The 19,774-nt window shown below is 44.4% G+C and overlaps 1 protein-coding gene and 1 pseudogene across 1 annotated transcript in view; one reads left to right on the forward strand and one right to left on the reverse strand.

The window, feature by feature from the left end:
- Positions 1–325: 325 nt before the first annotated feature.
- Positions 326–19,774, reverse strand: part of LOC144773006 (uncharacterized) — a 2,495,654-nt gene continuing 2,476,205 nt past the window's right edge. The window contains exon 21 of the transcript XR_013599895.1: positions 326–362. The gene's annotated coding sequence lies outside the window, so the exon portion shown is untranslated. The remainder of the gene's footprint in view (positions 363–19,774) is intronic.
- LOC144773007 (epithelial-stromal interaction protein 1 pseudogene) lies at positions 7,364–7,979 on the forward strand (annotated as a pseudogene).

A 19,774-nucleotide genomic window follows, 5' to 3' on the forward strand; every position in this document is an offset into this window, starting at 1 on the left:
TTGGCAAAAGACTGGTGTAGAAACTAGTAAGAAAGTACAGTGTCATCTCAAAAAAGAATCCCACCCTTTCCTCTTTTTCTCTAGAAGGAAGCACCCTGGTTCCAGAGAGATACTTAGTTTTTTTGGATATAATTAATAGGGAGGACATTTCCCTTCTTACCTCTTTGGTGAGGACCTCTCCACCCTTTTAGGGCATTTCCAGGGTCCCTAATCTTGAGAAACATACTAAAGATTTTAACCATTGTTTGTTATTGCTGACTACTTCACAGAGAATAACTGCTTCTAATAATGCTTTTGATTGTGAAAGTGAAAACGTCATTCTCACCTGCCACATGACGTGATCTTAGCAGCAGAGGAGTCTCCTGAAAAAAACCAGTACCGTTTTAATTCATATAATTATTTCAGTAAATTACCACTATAGCAACGTGGATATATTGCAACACATGCTTTAGCCCAGTTTAAACTAAGAACCATCTAGTGGGCAACGCAAGCATGACATAAAGCTGCAGAATATTTAGTCAGTCTTGAAATAGATGCTTGATTTTATTAGAGACAAGGAAGCGATTAATATGCAGCTCCCTTTTTTTAACAGCTTTTTAACAAACTACATTTACCATAATGCATTTAATTTGCAAAAAGGACAGTACAAAATACAACCAATATTTAGTAAGGCATATAAAGATTGTCAACTGCGGGCTATGCCTTTTTTAATGCAAAGAATCAAAAACCATGTGTGAGCTTTATGACAAAAAAAGAAGAAGAAAAGTCCAAAACACAACCAAATTAAATCGCCCCACATCTGCTCAGGTTCCCCCGGAGAAGTTCACTTGAAATCCACCTAGTAATGTTCAAGTCTATGTAATTGTAAAATTGTAATTGCAATTGCATTTATATAGCAGTTACTACTGCTGATGAGGACTTGAAGCGCTTTTTCGGCTAGTAGCCACTACTCCGAAACCCAAAAAGGATTAGTGGTGAATTAGTATAGTGAAATATGAAATTAATTTGAGTGGTGGATGTATTAGGCTGGTATTTGGATTGGAAGTGATAGTGGAGGGATAGCAGAGGGAAGGGTTTGCATTTATATAGCACTTGCTACGCCTGATAAGGTGTTGAAGTGCTTTACAGCAGGTAGCACGCTACTCCGGAACCCAATCAGGATTAGTAGGGAATTAGTATAGGAGAATATGTAATTAATTTGAGCAGTGAACAAGTGAGATGGTTATTTGCATTGAAAAAAGGCTAGAGGAGGGATAGAAGAGTTAAGGGTTTGCATTTATATAGTGTTTGCTACTCCTAAAGAGGTGTTGAAGCGATTTTCAGCGGGTAGCACCCTAGTCCGGAGTCCCATAAGGATTAGAGGTGAATTAGTATAGGGAAATACAAAATTAATTTCAGCATTGGACAGGACACGTTACCCTGTTATTTGAGTTGAAAAATAATAGTGGTGGTATAGTAGATTGAAGAGTCTAGATTTTTTGGGGGCGGACTTTATAGCAGTAGGAGGGGGTTTGGATGAGGAAAGGAGAGGTAGAGGGAAAAGAGTCAGAGGAGAGTTTAGAAAGGCTTGTTTGCGAGATCTGAATAGTAAAAGAGGTATGACATGATCCAAGGAGGGGTAGTGGAGGGAGGGAAGAATCTAGAAAGGGTTATTTTGGGGACCATAGTTGTATTGGGTTTGGGATGAGTAAGAGAGTGGAGTTAGACAATATATATTGAGAAAGGTATAGGGTGAGAAATAGGGTAGTACATTCGAAAGAGTAGTGAATGACAGCCTCAAACAAGCTTGAAATTAATCTTTAAAAAACGAAAGTGCTCACGTTCAGTAAAAGGCCCGAGCGATCTGGTCCTTGGTACATAAATAAACACAAAGAGCAAGAGTATAAATACTTGAAAGTTATTATTGAGACAAAAGGCTCCCACCATTGTAAAACTTAAGCTGGGGCCCAGCAGCATTTGTGTGACTTCACAAGAGGTTGGCGGGCCAATCTCTGCAGCTAATATTGAAAGTCATCAGTTTAAAGCTTCGCTCCTCATACTCATATGGACGTGAATCAAAGTTGTTAGGAGACCTCAATTTAAACACCAGTAGGCAGCTCTTTCGTCTTCCATGCAACACATTTGCAGCAGAAATTAGGCTAGAATCCAGCTTAGGAAAGCAAACGTGTGCAAGACAATGTGCGTGTTTGTCAAACTGTTACAAGTTACGATCTGTCAGGGAGCGCTCGTTGACCACCTGCTCTGGTTAGAGTTGTCCACTGGTTATGTGAAGTGAACTTTCAGAGATTATCTACAGAGTTGTATGAGGGAACCTGCAAGTAAATGATTCGTGGGAGCAGCCAATTTAATTTCAAATCTGAAAGAAATTGTTTAACAATAACATGCGGAGGCATTCATTCCTGAAGATAAGATTGCCTTTGCAAAGCGCTCTCATGCATGGTTCATTATAAATTCATATCAAGTTTCAGTGCAATAGACATATCAGAGCTATTCCACTTACATGAAAATTAGATTTATGTTTCAATGTTTTGGTGGCCTTACGACCCTGGACCTTTCCCCAAAATGAGGAGGTAAAGGAAATAATAAAGTCTGCAGATGGTGTCATCAAGCCTAAGGATCCATTGTGCACATCATCTGCATATTCCCAGCATTCGTTTTATGAGCAAGGACATCTACTACGTCATCCCTTCAATAAATAGCCCGAGAGTGTGATCTTGTTGGCAGGCGGTCTTTGAATGCTACAACAGGGAACATCAAGTTTAAATGTAGAAATTATACGTTTTTTTTAATTCTTGCTGAAAAAAAGTTACACTAAAAATGCTGGCTATGGATACGGAATCTTAATGCGATTTTTAATTCTTATCAATTTTGTAAATTTTAAGATCGATTTTAGAATGATATTTATGCAATGGCTTTTATTAAGTGTGAATCAATACATTTGTTTGTGTATTTTGTTTCCATGTCAACCAACATAGGCAGGACTACATGTCAGGAGTAAGGTGATCTTTGTCTCAATAGTGGAATCTGAGCTGCAGTGCAATAGGAAAAGTCGTAGTACTATCTCTCAATATTAAAGAACAAGTTACTTATTTATAAATTTATTTATAAAACCTTTGCTAATGCCTTATCTGGTAGAGGCTCTATCTGGCTGCAGAGTCCCTACCTTAGAATATTCCAAATGCGTCAGACTGGATCCGGAAACTTTTTGTGAGCAGGACCCCTGCGCAAAAGGTAGGTGGCGTTATTTGGCTCTGTGCACATCGTCGTCCACAACTGAAGTGACATGGGCAGTACCTATATAGGTGCCTCCCCAGCCCTCTGTGTCAGTTTCTTTTGTGACTTCCACACCAGAAGCTCACGGCCACTAGGAACAGTCTAAGAGCCGGGAGGGATGGATGAGTCAGTAATTAATATGCGGCTAGATGGATGATCTACCAGGTTAGGGATTACTGTAGGTAAGTAACTTGCTCGTCTGAAAGCGACTTCTAGCCACAGATTCCCTACCTTAGAATAGATATCCAAGCAATACCTCCCTGGAGGCAAGGCTGCAATATGGATTACACTAGGTAGTCCTTTTGGACCAAATGGGAAAAATGACCATCTCGCTGAACTTGAATGTCTAGGCAGAGGTGTGTAAAGAAGCCCTTGTTGCTGCCCGATATATATCTTGGATAAGAACTCCGCAAGCTAACGCAGTGGTTGGAGCTTTGTCTCTGGTAGACTGAGCGTGCGAACCCTTCAGAGTTGATTCTTGGGCAATGCATAGGAGATCTTGATGCAAAGGACTATCCACGAGAGATGGTCTGCTTCTGCACTGCCTTCCCTTTCTTGGCTCTGACATACCATATGAAGCGTGCGATGAAGGTAGAATGAAAACACTCTTTTTGAGTCCAGTCAGTGCAGTCTCTCGTCTTCTTTTGAAGGGTCAAGCAGAGCATAAAAGGTAGGAAGAGTGATGCGTTGGTCGACAAGGAAGGAATAACCACTTTTGGTAAGAAAGATGCCCTGGTTCAAAGAGCCAGTTTGTCAGGGTAAAATGTAAGGTATGGAGTTTGCACAGAGACCGTCTGTAGCTTGTTGACCCTCCAGGCAGATTTTATCGCAACTAGGAATGCTGTTTTGAAGGTGAGAAGTCTAAGCGGATAGTTGTGGAGCGGCTCAAAGGGAGCGTACATCAGAAATGTAAGAACCAGATTTAGGTCCCACTGACACATAATAGGAAGCGGTGGTGGGAACATATGTTGAAGACCTTTTAGGAGCCTATGAACAATAGGGGATTTAAAAAGGATGTCTGATCCTGCAACTGCAGAAATGGCAGAAAGGTAACTTTTAAACGTAACCAGAGCAGATCCCCGATGGGTCAAGATAAGGATAAACAAAAAAAACCTGTGAAAAGGTGTGGAGATACAGTCAACATGCTTGACTGCACAACCATGCCACAAACTCACTCCAACGGGAAGTGTACACCATCTTGTTGGAGGGATGCCTGGCTGCTAACATTGTAGACTTTGGGCAGAAGGTCAGAAGCTGTCAATTGTCACAGCTCAGTCTTCACATATGAAAACGATGTGTTTTCAGGTTTGACTGCAAGACCCTGCCCTGTTGCTGCAACAGAAGATTTTACAGAAAAGGCAGCCTGACCAATCAATGCTCATGCTCAACAGCTCTAAACACCAGACTCTTTGTGCCCAATCCAGAGCCACAAGAATGACTTGGGCCCAGTCATTGTTGATTTTCTTGAGAATTCTGGGAAAGAGTGGTATTGGTGGAAAGCTGTATAGAAGGCCAGAAGTCCACTTGAGACAAAAAGCGTCTTCAAATGAGAGCAGCCTTCGAAACTCCATCATTCCGAATGGGACATTGTGCTATCCCGTTCATGGTCCACTAGGCATTGACAGATGAGTTTTACCAAGTATTGAACCACTAGGGAAATGCCCTGGTGTTCCAGAGGTGGAGTGCCTCTTGACACAGGGTGCACTACCCCGCTCTGCCTCAATTGTTGCATTACCCTATGGCAGTGGTGTTGTCCATGAACACCTGAACTAGTCTTGCCTGGACTGAAGGAAGACAAGCTTTCTGTGGCAGTCGGATCACCCGAAGACCCAATAGTTTTGTGTGGAGTCTGGAATCCGACAGAGGTCAGAGTCCTCTGATCTTCACCTGTTGCAGATGGCTGACCCTGCCCAGGAGTTACTCATCTGTCACTATAGTCCTCTCTTGTTGTGGAAGGGAGCGGGTTCTGCCACTAACTCAATTGTAGTTTGTTAGCCACCACAACAGATCCATTGCAGTTTCCTCTGAGATCTGGACCGTGTTGGGGAGCTTCCAGTGATACTGCACCCACTGGGACATTGGGTCCCACTGTAGAGTTGGCATATGCTATCGGGCATGTGTTGGAGGCAGGATGCAGGAGGCCATGAGGCCCAACAAACTCAAGTGTTCTTCTCACAAAATCTAGGAGAGTGGCTGAAGCATCAGTATCATAGTCTGAATATCCTGGATTCACCCCTCAGGAGATTAAGTCTAAAACTGCCCAGTGTCCAAAACAGCTCAGTAGAAAGGAAGCATTTGAGAGGGAGGGATAGTGAACCCCAGTGAATGCAGAAGAATCTCCGTAGTCTGAAGTTGGGAGATGACTGCCTAGGGCAACCCTGCCTTCAATAGCCAATCATTGAGTTAGGGAAAGATTGGAGCCCCTGATCTCTGCAGATGGGCTGAAACCACCATTATCATTTATCTGAACACCCGAGGGGTGCTGGTAAGGCTGAAGGGGACAACAGCAAACTGAAAGTGCTCTTGGTCTCCCATGAACTGCTAGTAACAACAGTGGGCAGGGGGATGGGGATGTGGAAATAGGCATCAACCTAGTCCAACGCCACCATCCAATCCTCCGGGTCTAGGGGAAACAGGCCTTGTGCGAGTGTGATCATCTTGTATTTTTCCTTTTTGAGGAAGAGAGGTTGACAAGGCATATGTCCAGTAAAGGATTTTTTGTTTTTTTTGTTTTATATAGCTTGAACTTGACTCCATCACTGCCGACGCTGTCACCCCCATGAGGAAGACCACGTCAGCAGATCCAGCAAGCGCGCCAGCTGTGACCCCTCACATGGGAATGCAACAGATTGGAGAGACGTTGGTGCTCCAGCAGGAACCCCTCTGTCCTCAGCATCTTCAAGCAGCTCTCAGCAGTTACCAACACCACCTCAGGGAGGCCAAGAAGGATGCCCTAACCAACCGCATCCAGGCAAGCACAAACCACATCAAGAACCTCTTCTGTATCGTCAAAGAGTTCTCCTGTCCATCCGCCACTAAAAACACAATCTGCCCCTCCCTGGCCATCTGCGATGCTCTTGCAGACCAATTCCACAACAAGATATCAGACATTTACAGCAATTTAGACCCCCAACTTACCGATCTCAACCACCTCCTTACAGCCATTGACGGAATCGACAGCTACCTGCTCACTGATTGAAAAAGCTCAAGTCCCAGAACACCACAACCATCATGAACTCAATTCACTCTGGGGCACCAACGGACCCCTGCCCAAACCACATCTATCACCTAGGAGGGGAAGAAATCAGCAGAACACTCACAGACACCCTCAACCCTTCCATCACCAGGGCCACCGTCTCAGATGCATGGAAACATGCTGAGGTTAAACCGCTCCTGAAGAAACCCTCCTCCGACACCAGAAAACTAAAAAAATACCTGCCAATTTCGCTACTCCCTTTTCCCACCAAGGTTCTGGAGAAAGCCATCAACCACCAGCTCACAGTGCACCTGGAAGACGCCTCCCAATCCAGTTATGGGCGAATTTTGCGGATCTGTGATCCGCAAATTAGAGCAAAATCGGCAAAAAAATCCGGGAGTTCGCGAAAAAGTTCGCGAACTCGCAGATTTGCCAAAAAGACTGTTTCCCACTGTCTACAGTGGCTAATCAGTAAGTGCTACCTCGTTTGGTAAATGTATAGTGTCCACAATACGTTGGGATTGCGCCCGAATCCTGCACCTGTGCGAGGGTGGAAACTGCCTCTGGCAAAAAGGGGTGGGTTAGACCGGCGTATGACGTTCAGGGAGGCCCCAGGAACAAGAATAAAAAAATAAAAAATCGAAATTGAAGAATCAAAACTGATCTGCATCAAGGAATCTGGTGTTCTGCCTTTTGTCCTTCATTCCACAATTTTAGTACAAGTGGGTGGAGCGCAGAGGATCTGTTGGAAAGCCAGGCGCTGCCTCTTGACGGTACCCAGCTTTAGCCTGAAACCCCGCGAGTAACCCCGGGAGAGAGCGAGTTTAGCGTTTTTGAACACAAACACCCAGAGCGAGCGCTGCACTCTCTATTTTGGTCGCCACTGCTATCTAAATGTCTGCCACTCGCTCAATGATGACACCCGGCCGGGCAGCACAGCAGGGGAGATCCCCAGGGGTCAGGAGCTACTCGGAGCAAGGGGCTGCTGCAGGGCACCGCGGTACAGTGCCCGGCCAACAGGATTCACCTGACGTCCACCAGCAACGGACGCAGCCGAGGGGGCAAGCGGTTTTCACATAATGCATCCCAATGAAGAGCGACGAAATAAGGTTCAGGCAATTGCCAGAAAGGAGACGGAGGCCTCGGAGCGGTACAAGGAAGCACATAGACCAGGTCCTATTAATCTGGCTCCGAGGAGGCTGGGTGGAAATGTTTCAGAGTATGAAGCAAGAGAACAACAACAATTAGGACTCCGCCAATCTAAATACCAGCAGCAGATGAAGAGAGAAGAATACAAAAGAAAGCAGAAGGAGGCCGAGACACTGAAATCCAGAAAATGAAGGCAGTCCAGAGAGAAAAGGCAAATCAGCTAGAGGAAAAAAGAAGGCAACAGGAGAAACAGAGAAGGGAAACTTTTGAAGATGACCGATATCAGGTAAATAATGCTTTTCTGGACAGACTGGGAAGTGCACAACAACCAGGTTCCATGTACTGAGCTGGCCGTTTCTAAACTGGAGACCGCCATTTTTATTCCTGTTACAAGCAGTAATTCATAACCTGGCTTTGCAGATCTGATCGTTTCACTTACTTTTAGTGACTGAAAGATGGCTGCTTTGTGACAACTTTGGTCAGCTCAGTCTGAAAAGTTCCAGAGATGATTACATTGCCATCACCCCTTTGTTCAGCCGTGTGTTTTTTTAAACTAAATTTAATCTTCATCATCAAGTGATTAATTTCCATCATTTTACTTCTGCCAGAATGTTATATATTTATGGTAATAAAATTTCATCTTTTTTTGTTAATTCTAAAGGAAACAATCGAAATTGGTATATTGATTAAGTGATTTGTGAAAAGTGTTTGCCGTTGTGTTTTCATCACTCAAAGTCACATTTTGTCAACTAGTAGGAGTACAATAGTACAAAAATGTATACAATTGTAATATAAATGCCATTACCTCCTTTGCTCTAGTGAGCTGGGCATAAAAAAAAAAAATCTGCCCGCTCACAAATGTGCGAATTTTCATCAATTTCGCTGAAAATCCCCAAATTTCGCGAGCGGAACAGATTTTTGGTCCATGCTTATTTCTGATCCAACCACAACATCAGACGCCTCCTCGAGACCCCAGCCTTGACCCTCCTTAACCTCTTGGCAGCCTTCGATACCGTGTCCCACCATACTTTGCCACTGGAGTCAAGCAAGCCCGGTTGAAGACGGCTGTAATGCCAGAAACCGGTCCTGGGAAGCTTGATTCCGGTCCAGGGAAGACATGGCTTGGCAGTTCGGGCTGGACTGTCCCCATGAGGCACAGGGTCAGACTGATTTGCATATGGCCATGTCTGAACTGGGGTGTCGGAGTGAGCTAAAGAACGGTGATGGATTAAACCCAGATCAGTTGACTGGGGGTGAGTGTTTGTATGTCAACGCTCCGTCCATCATCACCTTTGGTTTTTCTTTGTTCACCCTAAGTTGGCAGGGTATGCTCAGACGTGAGTCCCTTGCTCACTTTGCCACTGGAGTCAAGCAAGCCTGGCTGAAGACGGCTGTAATGCCAGAAACAGGTCCTGGGAAGCTTGATTCCGGTCCAGGGAAGACATGGCTTGACAGTTCGGGCTGGACTGTTCCCATGAGGCACAGGGTCAGACTGATTTGCATATGGCCATGTCTGAACTGGGGTGGCGGAGTGAGCTAAAGAACGGTGATCGATTAAACCCAGATCAGTTGACTGGGGGTGAGTGTTTGTATTGTCAACGCTCCATCCATCATCACCAATGGTTTTTCTTTGTCCACCATACTCATCACCAGAACACAAATCGGCATCTGGGGTAATGCCCTCAAGTGGATCTCCTCCTTCCTCACAGGACAAAAACAAAGGATCCACCTACAACCCTTCACCTCCGAACCCAAAAGCATAAACTGCAGCGACCCCTCCCCAGGCTTCTCATTCATCACCCACCCTCTCCAACATCTACATGATGCCGCTAGCCAACATGGTCCACACCCCCTGATTCAACATCATCTCTTACTACGACAACACTCAGCTCTTCCTCTCCCAACACCACCAGATCCAACTTCTGGAACGCCATGTCCATCATCGCCAATTGCATGATATTCAACTCCTTGAAGTTTAATATAGACAAAAAAGAGGTGCTCATCTTCGGAAACAACACCTTATCTTGGGATGACATCTTCGTCACCTGAACAGTTCTGGAGAGTGGACCCTTGGGAATTGCTCTGTGGGATAGCTGGTCCGCTCAGGCCCGTGTTTGGTGCGTGGAGGCCGGAAGGAATATGGTGCGGCAGTGAGCGAGACTTGCAAGGCGTTCTGCCCTGGATCGCGCTAGCACTGCATGACCGGTTCCTGCTTTGGACGAGTTCATTGAGCCTCCCGGACCTGCTCTGCGTGACCGGTGAGTGACAGGCTGGGGTTTCCCCACGCGTCTCGCCTGGGACAATCCTTGAGCTTAGAACCACGCTTGAGCAGCTGGGTGTGACCTGGCTTGCTGCACTGGGCCACAGAAATGCATCTATCCTATACTGCCACTTACAAAATTTCCATTCTTAACTTTTACTCGTTTTAGATGGCAGTCTGCATGGTTTGCTACAGGGCGTACATGGTGGGTACCCCGGCGGGGGGGGGCCTACAAAAATACTGGGTTTTCTTCTGTGGTGCATGAGGGGTGTGGATGTGGTGTTGCCCTACCCCTCGGCTGGGTCAGCAAGATCCGCGTTTCCTGACTCCAGGGGTTGTCGTCATGCTGGCCTGGCTCTGCGCATTGCACTGAGTGATAACCAGCTGCGCCAGTGACTGATCCCTCCCCAGACAGAAGCGATCTACTGCGTCATGGTCTGGGGTTATCAACTGGATTGGTTGATTCTATATTTGTGCCTGAGACAAGGTTCGCCCTTTGATAGAGTCACTGCCTGCAGGGTGTTTTAAAGCTGCTAGGACCTGGGGCCTAAGTTGTCTGCAACTGGGCCGCTCCCTGTATTATATTAATACAATGGGTCAAACGGACAAGGCTCAGCCTAAATTGAGCTTCGAACAACGAAAATCCAGACACTGGTACAACTCATCGGAAGCTGCGATGGCGGGCTCAGGTGAAGAAACGGAGGTAACAAGTGGGGACATTAAACAGATTTTGGCGGCAAGGCAAAAAAACCTGTCCACTATAGATGGTCAAATTGACTCCCTTTTATATAGAATGGACCGCATGTCGGAACGGCTGGACAAGCAGGCAGAGCACCCAGATATATCAGAGCCGCGCATTGCAGAGGTAGAGGATGCGCAAACAGATGTGCATAACACTCAAAAGCAAATGGAGAAAGCCTTGTCCATTCTTCAGGATAAATCTGAGGATTTGGAGGCCAGATAACAGCATAGCAACCTGCGCATTAATGACCTTCCGGAATCCACTGCAACTGTGGACATGGAAGTTTTCGTTGAAAAGATACTCACTATGCTGTTGGGCACTGACACATTAACAGCCATGTTTGTTGTTGAACAAGCGCACCGCTCATTGGGACCCAGACCTTCTCCTGGCACTGCACTGCACCCTATTATTGCTAAATTGCTTAACTACAGGGACAGGGATGCTGCGCTGAGGAAAGCTAGGGAATTGGGCGAACTGAGATATGAGGGCTCCTCCATTTTGCTGTTTCCTTATTTTACACTTAGGGTTCAGAAGGCCAGAAGGCAATTTGTCCCAATTAAACGTAAACTGAGAGAGCTTAATGTAGAATATGCTGTACTATACCTGCTAGATTGCGAGTGGCGATGAATGGCGCTGCTAGGGTCTTCCTGGATCCTAAATCTTTCCAAATAGCCATTAAAGAGTGGAACATTGTAGATACTCACAAACAGGCCCCTTGTGCCAGGGATGGTGCGGCTGGTCCTGCTGGAAGTCTGGATGAAAATGATTAGCACTAGATTGCGACCTTTGTCTAAAACTGACGTACTGATCTATTGTAACCTTGTATATGAATAATAATGTGACAATGTGTTGCCCAACAGTCTGTTCATTAGGTATGTAGCCCAATTTAATGATAAGTTTTCCTCCTGAATGGACGGTGTTTCCCCGTAGTGAGAACTCATTCCTTGCCAGACAGTAGGGATTTTGTTTAGACTGGATGTAATGGCCGGTAACCTCAGTCCCCATGTGTTACTGTGTGATTGGGTTATTGCAAAATCTACTTTGTGTGTAATGTTTATGAGCATCAAGAATGTTCAGTTCTGTTACGGGGGGGCGGGAGTTTGTCCGCATTTGCACTGTTGGGTACTACATTGCGTGTGAGGGGGAGGGAGGGTTTTTTGTTTTGAGTACACAGCTCATGTAAAGATGTATCATATGCTGACAGCAACAGAGAGTCTACAGGATGATGGCTGGCAGTAGAATGAACATGACAAGTTGTTATAGATGCTAGGAGACAGTGAGCATAGTCGTATGTGCAAAGTTCGGTTCATGACGTGGAACGTAGGAGGGTTGAACGATTTCAGAAAATTACGCAAAATACAGGCCTATCTTAAATGCCACAAGACGACTGATGTCGCTTTAATGCAGGAGATGCACCTGGCCCCCAACAATAGTATGCTCAAAAAGCGGAGGTTTCAGGCGAGTTTTATGCGGCTGGATTCACTTCTCCTGCTAGAGGGGTGTTGACTTGGGTAAACCCTATATCAGGGATTTCCCTAACTGAGTTTAAGACAGAACCCAATGGTAGGTTCTTCATCTCTCGATGTCAGGGAAATTACCTGCACATGCAGATTGTTAATATATATGGACCAAACTATGATGACTTCCTGTTTACAAGGCTCCTTCAGCTCATGTATCTACCCCCCCTATGGTGCCACAGTTATGGGGAGGCAATCTGAACTGTGTTTTAAACCCGCTCTTAGATAGGTCCGTGGGTCCGCCTAGGCGCCCCTCGGCTGCGGTTAAAGCTATTGATGATATAAACATGCAGTTGGGTCTGGTTGTCATTTGGAGGACTAGGCATCCATAGGTGGGTGGGTTTACACATTACTCTGCCTCCCCATGACACACACTAGAATTGATTACATTCTTTTAGCAAGGTCCCTCCTCCCTCTGGTTCGTAAGTGCACAGTGCTAACTCGCACACTCTCGGATCACTCTCGAGTCATCATGGAGGTTACAATCCCTGCACGAGGCGTTGCTCCGTTCACATGGAGGTACCCACCTTATTCCTTATTTGACTCAGGGTTTAATGCAGAGCTGGATACAGTTATATCCGAGTATTTTTACATTAATATAGGTTCGGTTAAACAATTCGCCACTGTCTGGAAGGTGTTTAAAGTGTACATTAGGGGTGTGACCATTTGCAAGCAAGTTAGAGTTCTTAGCTCCATTAGTGGTAGACTCTTGACCCTTTAGGAGCAATTGGAGAGGCTCGAACTAGAGGCCCTTAAGGGCAATAATCAGCAAGCAGCAGACTCTGTGAAAGCAGCGCTGGAAGAATATAGTGAATATAGTGAGGAAGCGGACAGTGAAGTTAAGCACACGGGGAAGTATGTGGTGGCTAGAGTTTATGGCAAAGGGAATAGACCTGGAACCGTGCTGGCTGCGCTTGCTCAGCCCAAAGGGATTCAGGCGGGGTTTCAAAGTTGCTTGAGGAGGATGACACTGTTCTGAGTGACCCTGCTGACATAGCGCATAAATTTAGCGGGTACTACGAAGATTTGTATAGTTTCAAGCTTACGGTGGATGACGCTGCCCTGCTGGATTATTTGGAACATGGGCAGTTGCCCTGGCTTTCGAACGGACACCGGGAATATTTCATGAGACCGCTGGACTCCACAGAGATTCAGGAGGCCTTGAATTCTATGCAAGACGGAAGCACTCCAGGCCACGACGGACTAACCGTCATCTTCTACAAGGCTTTTAGGAAGCTACTGGTGCCCCACCTGAGTCGATTAGTTGAGGAAATTGGTGAAACAGGCATAATGCCGCCAACAAAGAGAGAGGCCCTCATTGTCACTATTTTGAAGCCAGGTAAGGCTCCACAGTTCAGTTCTTCATACAGGCCGCTGTCACTACTTAACATCAATACCAAAATCTTTGCCAAAATATTAGCCAACAGGCTTGCCCCTCTCCTTCCTACACTTGTAGGGCCTGAACAGGCAGGATTTGTACCAGGGTGAACGTTGACCCAAAACCATAGGATAGTATTTGGGGTCATTCAGCATGTTAGGCCAGATCTCAGGGCTGATGCAGTCTTTTTGGATGCCGAAAAGGCGTTCGACTCGGTTGAGTGGCCATTCATGATGTCAGTCTCACGGAGAATGGGAGTTGGAGACATTTTCCTAAGATTGATCTCAGTTCTGTAAAATATGCCGACTGCTACAGTGAAGTTGGGGAGTCACATCACAACACCTATCTGTATATCGTGCGCACTGGGCAGGGCTGTCCTCTGTCTCCACTGTTGTACACCATAGTGGCAGAACCTTTGCTGTGCTCTCTTACAGAGTACCACCCGTTCCGTGGATTTGCTTTCCCAAATACAATCTCATTATATTAAAATATGCAGATAATAAGTTACTGTACACAAGGGACCCCCCCATCAATCTTGCACCAGTTGATTCGCAAGGTAATTAGGCTTGGGGGTCTCTCTGGATTAAAAATTAATTGGAACAATTCCATTATTTTTCCATTAACTCCAGCCATGTTGCCCTTCGAGTTAGACTACCCACTGCAGTGGACCACTGACTCAGATCGATACCTCGGGATACAAGTTCATACTGATACAGTCCTGCGTGACAACTATGGGAAAGCAATCAGTAAATTAGAAGATGTTGATAAATGGATAAAGTTACCACGCTCTCTTGTTGGCCGGATTTCTCTAATGAAAATGATTGTATTGCCCAGATTATTATTTCTCTTCAACAACATCCCAATGGTAATCCCAAAATATATTTTCAAGAGTTTGGGGGCCTTGATGGTCCATTTGGCTTGGGTGGGGAAGTCACCTCGGGTTAAGATGGCTACACTTACACTTCCATACTCTATGGGTGATATATTACAGAGCTGCACAGTGCTCACATGCTTACTCCTGGTGCCATGACCCACACATCCTACCTCATCTCCACATTGAGAAAATAATGGTAGACCCCTCCCCGCTTACACAGCTCCTGGAGTTCAAGGACACGCAGTACTCCCAGGCTAGGGTACAGTGACAGACTGATGTGGGTACACAGCTAGACGATACTCAGTGGAGGTACTGCTGCGAGGTCACGCAGAAAGTGTCGCTAAACGGCAAACATAGAATAAGTCACTTCAAGTACCTCAAAAAAGTTTATTACACCCCTGCTTGCCTGCACAGATACAGCCTGCGAGAATTGGACTGCTGAGATAGATGTGGTATAAGTAGAGCAGATTTTCTCCATGTTGCCTGCTATTGTCCTCAGGTAGCTGCCTTTTGATGGCAAATATTCCCTGAGTTTGGGAATATAATGGGAATTAAATTTTCTCCAGATCCCCTGACAGCACTTTTGGGATACACGAAACCACTAAAAAACATTTTAGGAAACTCATAGGTGTAGGTCTGCTCTTGGCTAAGAGCAGAGTGGCGATGCGTTGGTCACGTGCCCCCCCCTCACAAATGATGAATGGGAAAAAGATATGATATATTGCAATACGCAGTCTGAAATGTATAGTGAGTTAATGCCTCCACAGAGCTGTCTGAAAAGTTTTTTGGGGCTTGTGTAAACAATACATAACAGTAAGAGATAAGGGCGAGGTGTTGTTGTGTGTTGATTTAGATACCGTATATAGGTTTTACCGATTTATGCCGTTATATAGGCACAATTCTCATTGGCCATATTTAGGCATAGAAATCCTACCCTCATTTAGGCAATATCCAAGCTAACCAAATACAGGCATGGTCACCCACATCCCTCCATTCCTCCATGTCACAACGAGTTCTTGGAAAACCAGACTCTTAAGCCTTTAGGACTTCCCCTCGCTTGGATTATTGATTTCTCCAAGAACTCATTTATTATGCATGAACATCTATTCCTTAGGGGTTCATTCGTGACGTTCTTCTACCCGACTTTTACGTCAATACTGGCATTCCTAAACACCTTCAAGATATAAATATACCTTCACTTGCCATGGCAAGTCACAGCTGTATACTTGCACGGCTCGCTACACAGCTTGATACGGCTCACCACGGCAAGTTCAGAAGGAATTCGAGTCCCCCCCTGACGGGCTAACCAGACGCTGTCATCCTCATCGCAGAGAATCCAGCTCCAGTGTTTCAGACTCCCCTTGCAGGGTGTTAGAGATCGAGACCCGGAAAGAGATTCTAACCTCTCCCATTCTAGGGTATGGAGCAGACTAGAACATAGAGGGACTTTTGGCAAATCTTGGCAACACCAATCCTAACTATAGCTATACTAGACTATAGAAAACAGCACCTACTTCTTAACTCGTACTACACTTAGGTTAGGTACACTGGGGTAGAACTAGCTAGAAGCACCAGACGAGCATTCACATTTTAGCCTGTGTTATTTGTGTTATTTATGTATGTATTTTATGAATATATGTCATAGCTAGCAACCATGCTATTGCAGTATTATTTTATCTTACTGCTAACGCTATACTTATTATACTTCGCATTCTGTCTTATGATTGTAGCAGCTCATATCTCTTGCACGAGAAATAAGACTGTTCAATAAACCCTTTTTATTGAAATGCCCGTCTATCTATTTCTTTGTAACTCTGTAGAAACGAAGCATGGATGACTGACTGGGGTGACACTGTTATATATTGTTTCCACAATTCTGAGACTGTTCCGATTCTAAAGGGAAACAAAGTGGTCATGTTTATGTTGTTGTCAGAAACTAATCCCTTCTTGTTCATTCAAGAAGTTTCTAGTGACCTCTGAGTTAGCTGGCACACACAAGTAATTAAGTTTAATGTATTCGATAGAGGCATACTGACCTCAGTCCTATGCCACAACAATAGTGTATATTATTCCAATGAGCTGAGCCTATCAGGGATATAGGAACTACACTACATGGCACCCAACGTTTGGTAAGGAACAAATGTAATGCTAGATACTGAAGTAACTCAGTCGTGCTTTTCTCAGAGACCCCCTACTCATAATACTCCATAAGACGTCTGGAGTGGGTAGGGATAATATCCGCCATAGCTGAGTAGGACGAAAATCCTATGTATTAGCTGTTTGCTTTGTTCAACGTTGAAGGATACAGCGTTCCAAAATATTGTGCACCTTATCTTTGTTTCCTTGAAACTTGCTCTACATTTTTCATTTAAAAAATGTGCGTTAACGGGGACACTAACACCATGACCGGTGGGGCTGTAGCCGATCAAGTCACAACACCAAGAGGTGGAAGAGCGGTTTTTGTGATAGAGGCACACAAATCTCACCAGACAAAGGTATTCTACTCTTGGATATTATTCCCTGAATCACCTCCAGCAACAAAAATGTTTCACTTCCACAAAGAAGATGATCCACATGAGGAATATATTCCTTTTGAGGATATTGAAATTCCTCTCACATACCAGGAGCATGAGCTCTGTTTTAAGGCGCCCTAAAATATTTAAATCACATTACCAGGCTCAGTCAACTAGGTAGACCAGAACCAACATGGCCGATTTTAGCCGGTTACACACCTGACCCTGACATTGAATCAATGTCGGATAAGGAATTACTTAATAACATACAAAAGTTAATAGAATTATACAGTTACACAAATACTGTATGAAGGTCCAGAAGAGGACTCTACTAAGCACAATCTACATCTTCTAAAAAGAAGTGGGAAAATAGCAAAAAACATTCCAAAGAGAATCGTCCTCATTCCCGAGGTAGGTCTCCTCCAAAGGAGCCATCTGAAAGGAGGTACAACCTCAGGAATAGGGATAATTTTAGAAAAACCTGATAGGTATCAAGATACTGATACATGTTCCTCCCGTACCTTTCAGATACCTTCACAGACATCCGAAAGAAGAGGACGGTCAGACCACAAAGAAGAACGAGTGAAGTCCAAAGACGATCAACACGTTCAGAAAAACAAACCAAAACCTCAATTCTCCAAAAAGAAGGTAGGAGGTCTGAAGATCAGACATGCCGAAAATTCTGAGAACACAACTAAAGAACGGAGAATGGGCTCAGACAATGCTGGACAGTGCAGCAGAAGTAGCAATAGCTCGCCAGAACCTGAAGGAACTTCTGGAGACTGTGGACTTGAATGAAGACATTCAAGTTGAGACTGTAGATACCAGGGTTAGTTCTCCACATAGGTTATATGAAATAACACCCTGGATTGAGGGAGACATACGAAGAAAAGTTAAAGCACTCTTTTGGGAGCGACTTTGAAGGGATTATAATATACTTCTAGCAGAACAGGACTAGCCACCAGAATTTGTCAGGGAGTGCCCACATGGCGAAGACATCATTATGCCAGCCTTCTCTAACCATGTTCCAATATATTTAAATTATACTTATACCAGGAAATGGGCAGTAGCCCAGGCACCAGCATTATACAAAAATCATGTAGGATGGGATGAGGGCTCACCTCATCCTAAAATCAAGTTAAAAAACCAACCAACTGCACAAAGGCAGTACCCAATTAAGCAAGAATCTAAAAAGCTGGTCAGGGAGATCTTAGATCAACTTGAATACCTAGGGGTGATTGAAACATGCACCTCATCAATGAACAATCCTTCGTTTCCTGTTTCCAAACCAGACAATACATATCGTCTAGTTTTGGATTACAGACACCTGAACTCTTGTTCTAAAACATTTGCAGTACAAAATGCACACAGTACAGCATAAATGAATAACATTGCGAGTAAAAAATATAAAACCACATTGGACATTTCAAATGGTTTCATTTGTCAAAACATTGCACCTGAAAGTAGGTATTTGACCGCTTTTTCAATAATGGGGACCCAATGTCAATTTTGTCAACTCCCACAGGGGTTCAAGAACAGCCCAGGGTTATTCTCAGCAAGGGTAACAGAGTTACTACAAATTTATGAAGATGAGGCATTGTCATATGTCGATGACATCTATCTGACAGACGATGACTTGGATAGGCACTTGAACAGGGTGAACACCATTATACTTGGTTTTGACTCTGAGGGTTACAAATTCAATTTAGAAAAATCAAGAATTGCCCATCTCAACGTCCTTTTTTTATTAGGATATGAGCTTTCAAGTGAAGGCAGAAGCCTGGCAGCCAACTTTTTAGAAAAGTGTGCGCTGTTCCAAACTCCAAAAATGCTGAAAAACTTACAGTCGATTCTAGGTTTCCTGAATTTTGGAAGAACATACATTCTAATCTACCCAGAAAGGGTTAAACCTCTCTACGAATTAATCAAACCTGATTTCAAAATCGCAAACTGGACAAAAAAACACACAGAAATTTTGCGTTCACTTCAAACTGTGAGCTAGCAACAAAACACTTACAAACACGCATAAACGTATGTGACTTAGTGATCCAGATCATTCCTGGTCAATGCGGATTCACCTACTTAACTTTTAACGTAGGTGAAAAAGTACCACTTGCATACAAATATCTGTATACACAAGCTGAAATTAAATTCACTTCTACAGAGAAAATTCTGAAAGCATTTCAAACCGCTGTAGCAAATGAAAGAGCTTTAGCGCAGGGGAAACGCCTTATGGTCGTGACTCCTGGACAAGCGTTAGAGGCAGTTACAAAAGCAAGCATTCCGATTGCAAAAGCTTTCCATCCGAGATGGATAAAATGGGTTAATTATCTTACTGCAACTGATGTTGAATGTTTTTGATCCTTATTTGAAAACACAAGCCGTCCTGCAATACGAACACGAATATCCTCTGCCTACTGAGATGCTCCCTCTTGATCAGTATGAATTTATAATTTACACTGACGGATCTGCACAACCCGCTACGGGGGTAAGCAAGCTTATAGTACAGCATGCACGATCGTTAAAGGTCGTATGCGCGATCGTAAATTCAGACCGATGGTTAAAAAAACGCAATCTCTAGGAGATTGTACAGCTCAGAGAGCTGAACTACCAGCATTCAAGATGGCACTTGAAAATACGGATCGCGAATTCCCCACACTCGTAGTGTGGCATTCTTTTTTATTGTGTTCAATCTTATAATTAATATTTACAGAATTGGCTTCATAATGGTTTCAAAGATGCAAAAGTTGGCACGATAAGGCACAAAATGCTTTGGGAACAAATAGTTCAGTTGCGAGACTAACTACAAAACACTCACGTGATGCACACGCTGAGTGATCAACGTGATGGCGTTCACGTTGAAGGGAATTCA

The sequence above is a fragment of the Lissotriton helveticus genome, chromosome 8 (genome assembly GCF_964261635.1).
Source record: "Lissotriton helveticus chromosome 8, aLisHel1.1, whole genome shotgun sequence".
Taxonomy (NCBI): Eukaryota; Metazoa; Chordata; class Amphibia; order Caudata; family Salamandridae; genus Lissotriton; species Lissotriton helveticus.